This window comes from Anser anser, assembly GCF_964211835.1.
Source record: "Anser anser genome assembly, chromosome: 1".
Taxonomy (NCBI): domain Eukaryota; kingdom Metazoa; phylum Chordata; class Aves; order Anseriformes; family Anatidae; genus Anser; species Anser anser.
This window is the reverse complement of record NC_139720.1, coordinates 116,723,282-116,735,595: the sequence shown is the minus strand read 5'-3', so window position 1 is coordinate 116,735,595 and position 12,314 is coordinate 116,723,282. Positions and strand designations below refer to the sequence as shown.

The following is a 12,314-nucleotide window of genomic DNA, read 5'->3' as shown; positions in this document are numbered from 1 at the left end:
GCTTCCCAGAACACAGTCAGCTGATTCCCAATGACTTTAAAGCTTACCTGTAATTATACTACAGTGCAAACCCAGACATCTGCTCGGTTATCTCCCTTTCAGATGCAGTATAGCCAATGGCTCTCTAAGACTTTGTTCGGTGTTATCTAAACTATCTCTGATAGAGGAACTTTTACTATCCCTCTCCCTCGGAAGATTAGGGCTTCTCTGCCACTCTTGGTGTTAGGTGCTGGGGTTCCCTGGGAAAGGTAGCAAGGCTTTGCCCTGTCCCTTGTTCTGAGCAAGCCATGAATCACTGTGTAAACTATACAGCCCAATAAACACTCAGGCTCGACTTTTGCCCTGAGCCTCTTGGATTCTCTCTAGGCAGCTGCTTGGCACGGGGCAGAGTCACTGCCAGCACTACCCTTGCCCCCAAATGTGCATGCACTTCAGATGTGTACCGTGATAAGGCAAGGTTATCAACAAATAAGGAGCTGCTGGGAAGAGAGGATTATCCTAATAAAGGCCATGATACAAGGCAGTCTTTTTGGCTAAGATCTCACTTTCCTGCACTTGCAGTGGGTACAGGTGACCTACAATCGCCCCTCTGTGCCCTGCAGGCACGGTGGCCAGCCATGCCATAATCCCACAGGGTTTCATCATCGGGAAAGTCTCCTGACAGTGAGGCTGTTTTCTTCTCCTTCGCAATGCTTCCCTACCTGGCTTAGAAATTTAAATGTGTTGCCAATTCTTATGATTTTATCACAACTGTCCCACTTTTTTTTTTTTCTTTTTTAATTAAAATCTCAATTCCCAAAGGCAACCAATTATGCAGGAATCTCAAGTTTCATTTCAAAAAAATGTTTCCAGACCTCAGAAATGCTAAGAAAAAGTTTGAAAAGGAAAAAAAAAATCTAAAGGTTAAAAAATAGAAACAAACAAACAAAAAAATCTTCCTGTTTAGAAACAAGAAACCAAACTTTATTCTAAAGTTATTATCATTATTATTATTTTTTTTTTAATAACTTTTACTTTCTTTTTTCCACCTGGAAGGAATAGGGCTGAAGAATGAAGCTTGAGTCAGTTTTGACTGTCTGGGACTATTAACACTGAATTTTACAGTTAAGATGACAAATAAAGTCAGATTAGTATAAAGAGGTCAAAATCTAATATGCAAGGAGGAAGGATAATTATAAAACTTGTTTATTGTTCTAATCCCTGTTATGAATGTCTCAGATTAATTGAAATTTAATTCTGTTTTGGTTTTGCTATTGTTTACACAGCACTAAGAGAACATCAGACACTTTACAAAAACTGCAGGCTGACTTAACTGAAATACAAATACATGACCTTTATATGAGGGATGGAAGCTGAGTGTTCTTTAATTATGTTCTCTGACTGGTCCCAGACTGTGCCTTTTGCTAAGCTGAATAGCATTGAAGACACAAAATGCGTGCTTTGTGAAGTACTGGCACCAGAGGAAGACAGAAGGATTCAGTTCAACAATAGCTTTCCTGTTCCTACAAGACAGCTAGTGTCTTTGCTAGCAAAATGCTTAAATATCACCAGTTCCTTGCACGTGTCTTTGCTTCATTACAGCCATGCAAGATCTCACACAAAATGCATCGCTCCAATTACCTCCTCTGATGGAGTCTTTCAAAGAATTTATTGCTACCCTGGAAGGGCACTTCTTCAGGTGAGAACACCATTACAAAAGGCACGATATAAATGAACACTGCAAAAACATACCTGGCCAGAGAGGACTTACAGTTTGCAGCCAAGAATTCAGGCAGTGATATCCCAGGTGAGAAAGTGGACAAACAGGACTAGGTGGAGAGAGTAAGGCTGCAGACTGGTCTAGACATAGCAAAGTGGCCACTAAGGAGTTTGGAATTTTATTTATTTATGTATTTATTTAACAACATCCACTGAAGTGGCACATTTGAAAAATACCATATGACATGAGCCCTTCAGCTCTGTAGCAGTGCAATGCAATGCATGACTCCAATGCACAAAACAGGAGAGAACAAAGACAAAGATGATCTGATCAGAATTAGGCTCTCAAAGGGAGACTTGGTCAAGGCGAATTCTCATCCAAGAGCTTCCTGACTGAGGTGCAATTAAAATTGCAGCGTTGCATTTATTTGGAGGGGGGAAGGTGTGCTTTCAGTATTCCATTTCCTCGTTAAGCAGCCACATACTAATAGGTGAATGCCAGACATTTAATGACAAAGGTATGTAGAAAGCATGCGACGTCCACATTCCCACAATCCTTGATGCAACTTTTTTTGTTTGTTTGTTTGTTTTCTTCTCCAATCTATGCAGTTTTAAGCAAAAAAAAAAAAGAAAAAAAAAAGCCCATGACAGAAGCCAGAGTCCGGACCATTGTTTGCTCCACTCGCCCCAATGGGACTGCCCTGACCCGATAGCACTGGAGCCCCTGGAAAGCTGTGTGTGCCTGGAAGCCAGAGTTTGCTGAAATGTCTCCCTGACACTCCACATGACAGACACTGTACGAGCTCTGCAATGCCCTTGGGCAGCCCTGAAATCTAGGCAAGGGCAAAGGGACTCTTCTTGAAGCTCAGGATCTGCAACATGAACCGCTCAAAATTTAGGTGAATCTCCAGCTCTGTGTCAAAAGAGTAGTTCTTCTTTTAATTTAATAAAAGATTCTCCCGAAGGGGATCGGATTTCCGTTCACGACGACGACGCTTTTGGTCGCTGAGGCCCTGGACGAGCGCCGGGCTCCACGCGGACAGCGCCAGGCCCGGCCCCGGGCCCTGCTCCCGCCCCACCGCCGGGGCGGCGGCGCCCCCTAGCGGCCGCGCTGCGCCGGGCAGGGCCGCCCCTCAGGGGCAGGCCGGGGTCTTCTCGGGTCTGGGGGGCTCCCTGGCACCGGTGGCGAGGGAGCACACAAGGGAAGGGGTACCCCCAGAGCTAAAAAATCGACCGTTTTCCTTCTCCTCCTGCCAGCCTCAGACCTTTCGCTCACGCTTTTGTTTTGAAAGCAGAGAGTGCCGGGGCAGGTTCGCGGTGAAAAGGCAAAATCCAGGAGCAAAGGAGCGAGAAAGGGAATTGCCGTACCCTGCTTTCATGCCCACCTGTTATCTCGTGGGCTAACCCTCCGAGATGAGGCCTCTGATGTTGCTAAAGGGGAGCTGTAGTCATCCAGTGGGCCAAAGAGGCGCGTAGCCTCTTGTAAAACTGTGGCGTGCACGGTCAGAGACAGCAGCAGAGGAACTCACTGAAACTTGCTCACCTTACACTGATCCTGCAGGCATTGAAAAGGACCTGCAAAGCATCTGGGAAACTCGTAAAAATGACAGCTGCAGGCAACTTTCCCATGTGATGGAGCTGTAGAGGTCTGGCTCTGCACAAGAGAAGGCTTTCAGCTGCTTTTTAGGGTGGGCCACAAGCTTGAGCAGGGGGTTGTTGCTGCGTGGTAATTTAGTTCTTCTGCAGTGACCAGGGTGGGTCTTTTGCTGCGGGGTAACAAGTCAAGACAGCTTTCATGGTTGTCCAAATTAGCACGTGGAGATAAAATTTGTCCTGGTCCCCACTGCTGCTGTGAAGGATCTCTCATGGTGCAACAATTAATGTGACAGCTTGTGCAGAAAGAGAAAAGAGCAGCCAGGAGGTTTCTGTGGCAAGCAACTGCTGTGACATGGCACCACAAGCTGTCCTGTTGCTTCTAAAAAAACCCAAAGTAGGAGAGCTATGAATTCTTCCAGACAATCTGAAACACTGTCCGAAACAAGAGACATGATGAGAGGTTATGAACCCAAAATAACAGACTGCAAATAACCACACCAGTCAATAAGACTTTACTTACAGAAGTTTGATTCTTTTCTATCTAAAGTATAGGGTCAGTTATGCTTGATAAAGTCTGCAAGGTCTGCAACCTTTCAGTACTGATAGGTCAAACAGCACCCTTGTTTGTGAAGCCCAGCTGTGGGCAATGGCTTAATTCCTCTGTTCCAGACCTTGTCAAGATGAAATCATTGCAGTTTCTTGTTCTAGTCTTCCATGTTCTCTGCATTGCTTCACAGCCACCCTGTTATGTGTACACATCTTTTTCCAGTTCCTCTCTCCTTTATTGCATCTCCCTTTTGATTCACCTGCTGCTCCTCCACACAACCACCTTATACATAGCTTTGTTCCCCTTGAGCATTTCTCCTGGCCTTCAGAAAAAAAAAAAGTTACTTGCTTTTCTGCCTCCCTCTACCATCTCTAATGTTTCACATCTCTTAGTTTCCAATTCCCCGTTCTCTCCTACTTACCCTGCAATTCTTGTGGAATTGCAATACATGGGAGATGAGTTATTTAATTCTGAGGCAAAGTGTACTCTGCAGTTTAAGACATCAAAAAAACAGATTTTAGTCAGATGAGGGCAGTGTTACAAAACATGTTGGTTCCCAGTTCCCCATGTCACTGCTTGTCCTCCCAGTACAATTAGTTATGCATCAGTATTGCATTCTAAAATGATCTAGGCTGAAAAGATATAAATCAAAAAAAAAAAAAAAGAAAAAAAAAGGGAACTAAAAAAAAAAAGTGAGGGATTCATGTTAAATCACTTCAAAGATCTTGTTTACAGCAGGGCCACAGTGACATTTCTCCAGAGGCAGCAAGTGCTGTGGTGGGGGAGAGAGCGGCCAAGGAGAGGAAAAGAGTCCTCGAGCAGAACTTGCCTGCCAAAGGCAACATGTTGCTGCAGCCCAAGATTTCTGCACTTCTTTTTAGTCCTGAAATTTTAAATTAGAATGATTTGACCCCTGTGCATTAGAGTTACTTTGTGCATATATCACTCTTTTATCTTACTCTCTAGCCCCTTTCTCTTACTTCTCCCAAACAAGTTGCCACAAATCCTTTGACCTACCACAGAATGACAATTTCTTTCTTTGTGACAATGTGACAAATGGCAAGGATGACAATTCCTGTCTCAGGATAAAAGCAGATGCCAGTCTCTAGCATATGATAAATCTAACAAATATTTCATGAGCTTACTTGGGGAGGAGACGGAGTAGGTCAATGGAAAGCCCCTTTGTCAAAACTAACTGAAAGCAGTGTTTGCCAGGGCAGAAGTAAAGTTATGTACATATCCAGGAGCATTTCTTTTTGAAAAAGCCCATTTAGATAGAGTTCATTTTCAGTGCAGTAAGCTGAGAAGCAGCTGCGGAATTCCCAATAGTGGTTATATAAAAGTTGTGACTAATTGTGTGGGGAACATTATTCTTTCCCAGTTTGATTCATGTGGATCTTTAGTTCTGCCAGCTTGATTATTCAGTATCTCCCAGTTACACAAATAATGAAAAAATACCAAGAACTCTTCCCCAAAATAATAGGTAACTGGAATACAAAATAAGGAGAATGCTCACGTGCAGCTAGCATTTCATGCAACAGACTACGGGCCGGATTAGCAGGAGCCATGGCTGAAGAAGGATCACGTAGATGACTGGAGGTGTGCAGGCTGAGGCTGTATGTTGGGGCTTCACCGTAGGCTGGAGAGGAGGCCTTAGTCTGAATCTTCACACACCTGTGTACACAGGGCCTGAAGCTCATTTCAGTAACTGACCGAAATCACTGCTAAATGTCTTGATGAGTCACAGGTTTTCAGAGAAGCAGCTGATTTAGGCAATTCTCTGTGGAGCTGGACGTTGAAAGTTGGGGATATTTTGCCTGTCTACTTCCAGATGTGTCCACGGAGCGCTCCACAACCTCCTACAATGTAATTAAGTGTAGGGCAGGAAAAACTTTGTGTTACAAAATAGTAAAGAGATTTGCCCAGGTTTATAGAGTAGCTGAGTGGCAGAGAGTACAGTGAAAATGAGGTAACTGCTCCTTGTGGTCAGGCAAAACAGAAGGGTAGAGAATGGCTTTCCATCAACTATTGGGAGTATTTGGTATCTATGTAGCCTATTCCATGGCATTCCTTGCACCAATAATTATTAATTAGTTTGGTATGGTATGATTAGCTGATTTGATAAATAGCTGGGCCTCTTAGATAAAGCCCTTGCTCTTCTTCTTCCTACATATTGCCTTATGCCTAACCATGTGCTTCAAAAGGCAGTCCCAAGCCAAGGAAGCAATTGGTGCTTGAGTTTTTAGAAGCCATTAGATCAGTTTTAGATTAACGTTAAACTTCATCTCAGTGTGCTTTTTCTTACAGCATAGCAGCTACCTAATGCTATTCCCCTGGAACTCAAATACCTTAAATTATAAAATGTATATGATTAATACTAACACAAATAAAAAATGAAATAACATAATTATTACCCAGAGGAATTCTTACCTAATAGTTTACCCAAAGAGAGAAAGTGGTATCTGTAAATTACAAACAGGCAATTGATTTACAATATCTCCTCTGTGAAATACAGGATTAAGATCATTTCTCAATCATTTGTCAGATAATGGCCTGTTGGCACTCACGATACCTCCGAAGGCTGCTCCTTGGTAGTTGCTAGGGAACATTGCTGCAGCTTAAAGGAGTGTAGCCGTGCCCATTGTTCTGTTGTCATTCACCTACTATAGTGACATCATTTGGGGTTTATAAACATTTATTTAGTTTGTGTGCTTTCAGGGGACCAATTGTTGCTTGAATCCTCTTTAGTCTGCAGGTTACTCTCAGGATGTATACACCAGACAAATAAAAATGAACCCGTTTCAGATGCGAAACTGTAAAGTCATGCTGAAAATACATACATAGACATAATTCAGAAGTGGTTGCTAGAAATCATAACTTCCCCAGAAATTACCTCAAAGAAATTCAGTGACACTGCCTGTGAAATTGCTTTTGCACCTGAGAAACCAGGCTCTTGTCCCAAATCAGCATCAGCTGTACTTAGATCATTCTTATCAGATGTTTGCCTGGTGAGGTTACTTAGCTTCCAATAACTGGTGTGTGTAAAATCAGATTAGACTGTCTACTCCTGTTCTACTGTGACATGATGTCACAAAAAATGTGACATGCTCATATACATTTTAAACATGCTGTCCTAAAATTCATGCTGTATTATGTAAATGTATTGGTGTGGAGAACATGCCTTCCATCTTCTGTGCACTTGCAGAATTCACATTCCCCCTTGACTTCATCTGCTTTAGGTTAAAAAATACTAAATTATGTACTATTTACTTGAAAGTCATAGGAGGGAGGTTACACTACTGGTCTTTCTCACTGCTCTTCTCTAGGCTTTCTTTAAAAGTGCTAGATCAGTTCCTGATATGCTGAGCCCAAATCTCCAGCTTCATCAACACTAAAGCAGGGAGGAAGGATTCCTTCCCCCATTTGAGACAATCCTCTCCTTTATACTTCCAGGCCATGTTTATCTTTTTCACAAAATCATGACATGGATGACTGGTGCTCAGCTTTTGACGTCTTATAGCCGTAGAAGTCTTTTCTACAGAATTTGCCACCATTTTGGCAGCAAACCACTGAAAACTGCTCTCAAGGAATGGCTGTCCAAGCCAGTTTTCAATCCTGCCTGCTGTGGTAGTTTTATCAAGATCAAAATATTTCACTAGCTTACTTACAGAAACGTAATCAAAGAAATTATTATGCAAATATGAAATGAATCTGTCACCGAAAACCAATGCTCTATCTCTGTCTCTGTAACCCTAAAATAGAATGTTATCTTTAAAAATGAAGAAAATAAGAAAATTGTATAATTCAAAACTGAAATCAAAACCATTACTCAGGCTAGGGTAAAATGCCAAAAAGCGAGAATCAGCCCCAAATGCAGGTATCTTAAGCTCGTGTTACTGACTACGACTCCACTATACAAGCAACAGTGGGTGGAGGGCAATTCATCTCATGCTAATGTAGAAACTTTGCTCACATAAGGTCATCTAGACGGCAGCAACCTAAATTTAGACATCTGTATCTGGAACCAAGTCCTACCCCTGTCTGTCTGTCTATCTCTCTCTACCTTCTCTCCACAAAGCCTGTTCCCCAGTCACAGAAGGAAATTAGACTGATTTGTCACGTAGAAGTTTCTCTCAGCTTTTCTGAACCAAAAGGTGGGATTCTCCTTCCTAAAATCCAATCCTATTCACTCAGAATGCCAGGCAAACTAAGCCTACAGCCAGAAAAAGCACAAAACCAGCAACAGAAACGCCACGACTTGACGTGCTGTTATTTATACACACAGCACCCCCATTGTTCTCAGTGAAGACCCTTCCTTTTGTTCAAATCTGGAGAAATCTCAAATGCAGGTGCAAGGTGATGTGTGGGAAGGGCAGGGGAAGTGGGGCAGTGAAGAAATGTAAATCCCCAATTAACTGTCTTCTCTGATTACTGCTACTGGGAAGGGGGAGAAGGGGGAGAGAAAAGGCTGTATAGGTTGAAAGAGGAAGCAGGATTTATCACTTCATCTGGGATTTAATTCCATTAACCATTAACGAAGGGGAGAATCCAGGTGCTTCCCTCAGCTGTAGGAGCTCTCCAAAGTCACAGGAAGAGGGAAAACTTAGGTCCCAACACGGTTATGTCTCCAAAATGCAGGGATATGGCTCCACACTCATCTGGGCAGGACTGAGGAAAAGAATGGTATTATGAAACTCTATAGCTTTTTTTTTTCCCCCTTTAATATTTATGTATTATTGTATTTAATATCGGCAGTTATTTTTATAGGTAACCTGTTGTTTGAGACAGCAGGTTTTACTCATTATTCTGGTTCAAACATGGTTAACCATGCCACTTGTTCTCCCAGTTGTGACCAGAACATTGAACATTGCAGAAGGAACGGGAGAAAAATGGAGCAGATCCAAAAAGGCTGCTGCCAACAGTACAAATACACGTGCTAAATTATAACAAGATGTCACTAAGCTGTTTTTACCCATTCTCCCACACGTTAATTTAGATTGGAAGACAGGGGAAAACAATACTTGATGGATATTCCATTCTCTTGAGACAGAGCATTGCCTGTAGAGCATTTCTGGATGAGAGGTGCTGATGTACACCCTGCTGCTCAGTGACTGCTTGTTGGCAGATTGGCCGTGTTGGGGCTGTGCAAAGAGCATAGCACATGTTTGTGTAACATGCACATAGTGATGGCCGTGTACACTGTCAGGCCAAACGAAGCCAAATTTCTTCACTCTCTCTTTTTCCTCTCCTTTGCTAGAAGACCTAGTTGTTATTTATTTGTATAAAATATAATCTGTCTTCCCCATCTTGGTGTCTGAGTGGTGTACTTGTGTTTATTCTCACAAAACTGAGCAGGCTGCTACTGTCTACTGACATTTAACATCTGAGAGAAGGAAGTCAAGAAAAAACAAGTTCAAGTCTCCTTGTAGAGCCAAGTACCCAAATTCAGTGAAGCCTCTCCAGCCCCCTGTCAGCTCCCAGCTGCTCTGGTTCTTCTCGGGTGTGTTACTTGGAGCCTTTGGTCATGCCCAGTTGCGGAGGTGCCATAAGTGAGATGGGCCACAAGTTGGGAAACGTGAGCTGGGACATGGACAAGGAAAAAGACTTCAATCCCCCTCTCATCAGATTTGTGGCTGTGACTGGAAGGTGACTTCCCTACGCCAGGATGGTGATTAGATTATTCCATATGTATGAAGGTGGTCTGCCTTAGGGACATCTTCACCCTTGGAGCCAGTGTTTCCTTTGATTCTTGCAGGATCCAGAAGAGTCCAGTTATACCTACACCCTTTTCCTTGTTTCCTCTGAAAATGAAGACAAGTGGTAAGGAGAAAAGAAAGCTCAGGTCCTACCCTGTACCCCTATGAAGGAGTACCTTGGCACGCACAGAGATGCCTAGGGATGTCTCCAGATATACAGCCTCATGTTTTCCACTTATATTTCTGCAGTCCACTTGAATGCATTATCTCCTTTTGGTAACTATTTCCATGAGCCCTTTGTTTAAAATGCTTATTGTATGTAAAATTTGTTCTGTGTAACTTGAACTCTGTGAGTGCCACAGCCTAGCACGTGATGGGCACAGTCTATTGGCTGCATGCCAGAGCAGAACAGAGTTGTGCAACTACTAATTATATGATTATAAAATAATAACACTGTAGTAGCTCAACAGCCCAAAGGTAATATTACTATTCAAAGTTTTGGCTTTATGAGGCACCAAAGGGCACCTTCAACTCAGAACTTTCAGCTTTATGTTCAACTGCTAATATCCTTTATCTTGTTATGACAATTCCTTAGAAAAACAGACGGATGGGAAAAATATATTCCCTTCTTTATGACTGGTCTTGAAATTACATGCTCTAACATGGAACTTCCCAAAAAAATGACTGTATTGCGGGTGTAAGATTATACAGAGAATAATTCTACTCTAAATACTTTTTTGGTTTAACTTTGAGCCCAAAGTAGGCTGCTAGGTGCATTACCTTCTTCATTAAATTAATTTGGACCAAAAAAAAAAAAAACTGAACAGAAGACAAAGCTCTGGGAGACTGTATGCTAAAACAAGATTTGCTTGGATCCTAAAAAACAATAAATAAAGGAAATGTGGAGAAATAGACCTGATATTCCACCTGAAACTCAGGCTACCTTTTCTTATTTCACTCCCCAGATATGTCCTTGCACCAGCTATGCAAATGACTCCTGTGCAAGCCTTTGGTGGTCTTTTTATTCTTCTTAGAATCATTTCACATTTGTCCTCTTTTCGCTATGTAAGAACTAAAACTGAGACAATATTCAGACATCCCAGAATGTAGGAGAAGCTGTAGGATCACAGAATAATTGAGGTTAAAAAGGAGGTTGTTGAGTATTCATAACAGGGCCCATTAGCTCAGGCTGCTCAGGGCTTGTGCCATTGAGTTTTCAGTACCTCCAGGGATGGGGATCCCACAGCCTCTTTGGACCCCTCCTTCAGGGTATGACCAGTCTCAAGGTGATAGTTTTTTCGTAGTATTTAATCAGGTTTTCCCATGTTTCGACCTTGTTCTGTCACTCGGCACTTCTGAGGAAGGCCTGGCTTCATCTTCTCTGCAATCTCCCATTAGGTCACTCCAGACAGTGATAATATTCCCCCTGAGCTGCCTCTTGCCCAGTCTGAACAGTCCCAGCTCACTCTGTCTCTCCTTGTATGTGTCCTTGTGCTCCAGGCCCCAACCATCTTGATGGTCCTGTGCCAGACTTGCTTCTATAAGTCCATGTCTTTCTTGTACAGGGGAGTCCCGGACTGCTCACAGCACTCAAGATGTGGCCTTACGAGAGCTGAGTGGCTAGCTAAACCCTTGCCAAGGTCCCTCTCAATAGGGTTGGCCTATAGGGAAAGCCCTGCCCTCCAGCATGTCAACTGCTCTCCCAGTAGAAACTTCCAGTGCCCTTTAATCCCATTTCTTAGGTTATTAATAAAGGCATAAAACTGAATTGGTGCTAGTATTGGTCCCTGAGGAACACTGCTAGTAACTGGTCACCAGTTGGACTTTGTACCACCGACTGATTACAAACAACCCTCTGAGCCTAGCAGCACAGATAATTTCCCACGTGCCTTGCCATCCACATATCCTGTCCATATCTCATCAGTTTTGCAATAAAGCTATTGAAGAAAACAATTTTACTTAAGTCTCGGAATACAACACCCACTTCTCACTCTTCATCCACAAAGCCAGTCATATCACCACATAAAACATTCAGGCTGGAAGGGCACAATTTGCCCTTGGTAAATCCATATTCCCAATCAACTTCTTGTCCTTCCTGTGCTTGGAAATGTCTTATAAGAGGATTCACTCTATCAGTTTCCCAGGGACTGAGGCAGGGCTGACCAGCCTCTAGCTCAGCAGATCCTCCTTCTTGCCCTTTTTGAGGATGGGTGTGATATTTGCATTTTTCCAGTCATTGGGAACCTCCACCATGACCAACAACAGAGAGTGGCTTTGCAGTGACATCAGCTAGGTCCCCTAGCACCCCTGGATGCCTCCCATCTGTTTCCATGGACTTGTCTATGGCTAATCAGCTGAAGCTCTCACTAACTCCATTTGCCTCAACTGTGGGTATGGTTGCACTCCCACAGACTCGGCCAGGAGGCTCAGGCACCTTAAAGGCCTGATGGCAAACCTTATCAGTGATAAACAAGGCAAAAAGGGCACTGAGTACGTCAGCCTTTTTTATCCTTAGTCACTGTCGCCAGCCTCACCGAACAGCAGGCCTGCATTTTTCTTAGCTCTCATTCTTCTGTGGATGTACTTACAGAAACCTCTCTTGTTGTCCTTCACATCCCTTGCTAGGTTCACCTCCAACTGAGCTTTGGTTTTCCCAACCCCATCCCTGTGTGCTCAAGCAGTGCCTCTGTACACCTCCCAGATAGCACCTCCCTGCTCTCTCTTTGAATTGGGAGCACTATACAAATATTTAGAGCTTTAGACTGTTTTACACAGAC

At 43.1% G+C, this 12,314-nt stretch overlaps 1 long non-coding RNA gene across 6 annotated transcripts; it reads right to left on the bottom strand.

The window, feature by feature from the left end:
* Nucleotides 1-1,423: 1,423 nt before the first annotated feature.
* Nucleotides 1,424-8,799, bottom strand: LOC310893068. Of its 6 annotated transcripts, none has more exons than XR_014578684.1 (6): nucleotides 6,779-8,799; nucleotides 6,414-6,667; nucleotides 5,358-5,700; nucleotides 4,263-4,328; nucleotides 3,815-4,163; nucleotides 1,424-3,726 (listed from the first exon to the last, which is right to left on the bottom strand). It is a non-coding gene; the product is annotated as an uncharacterized lncRNA (long non-coding RNA). The 6 variants fall into 6 exon arrangements; XR_014578685.1 differs by having other exon boundaries at nucleotides 7,905-8,799; XR_014578686.1 differs by lacking the exon at nucleotides 6,414-6,667 and having other exon boundaries at nucleotides 3,966-4,163; nucleotides 6,735-8,790.
* Between the last annotated feature and the right edge of the window lie 3,515 nt (nucleotides 8,800-12,314).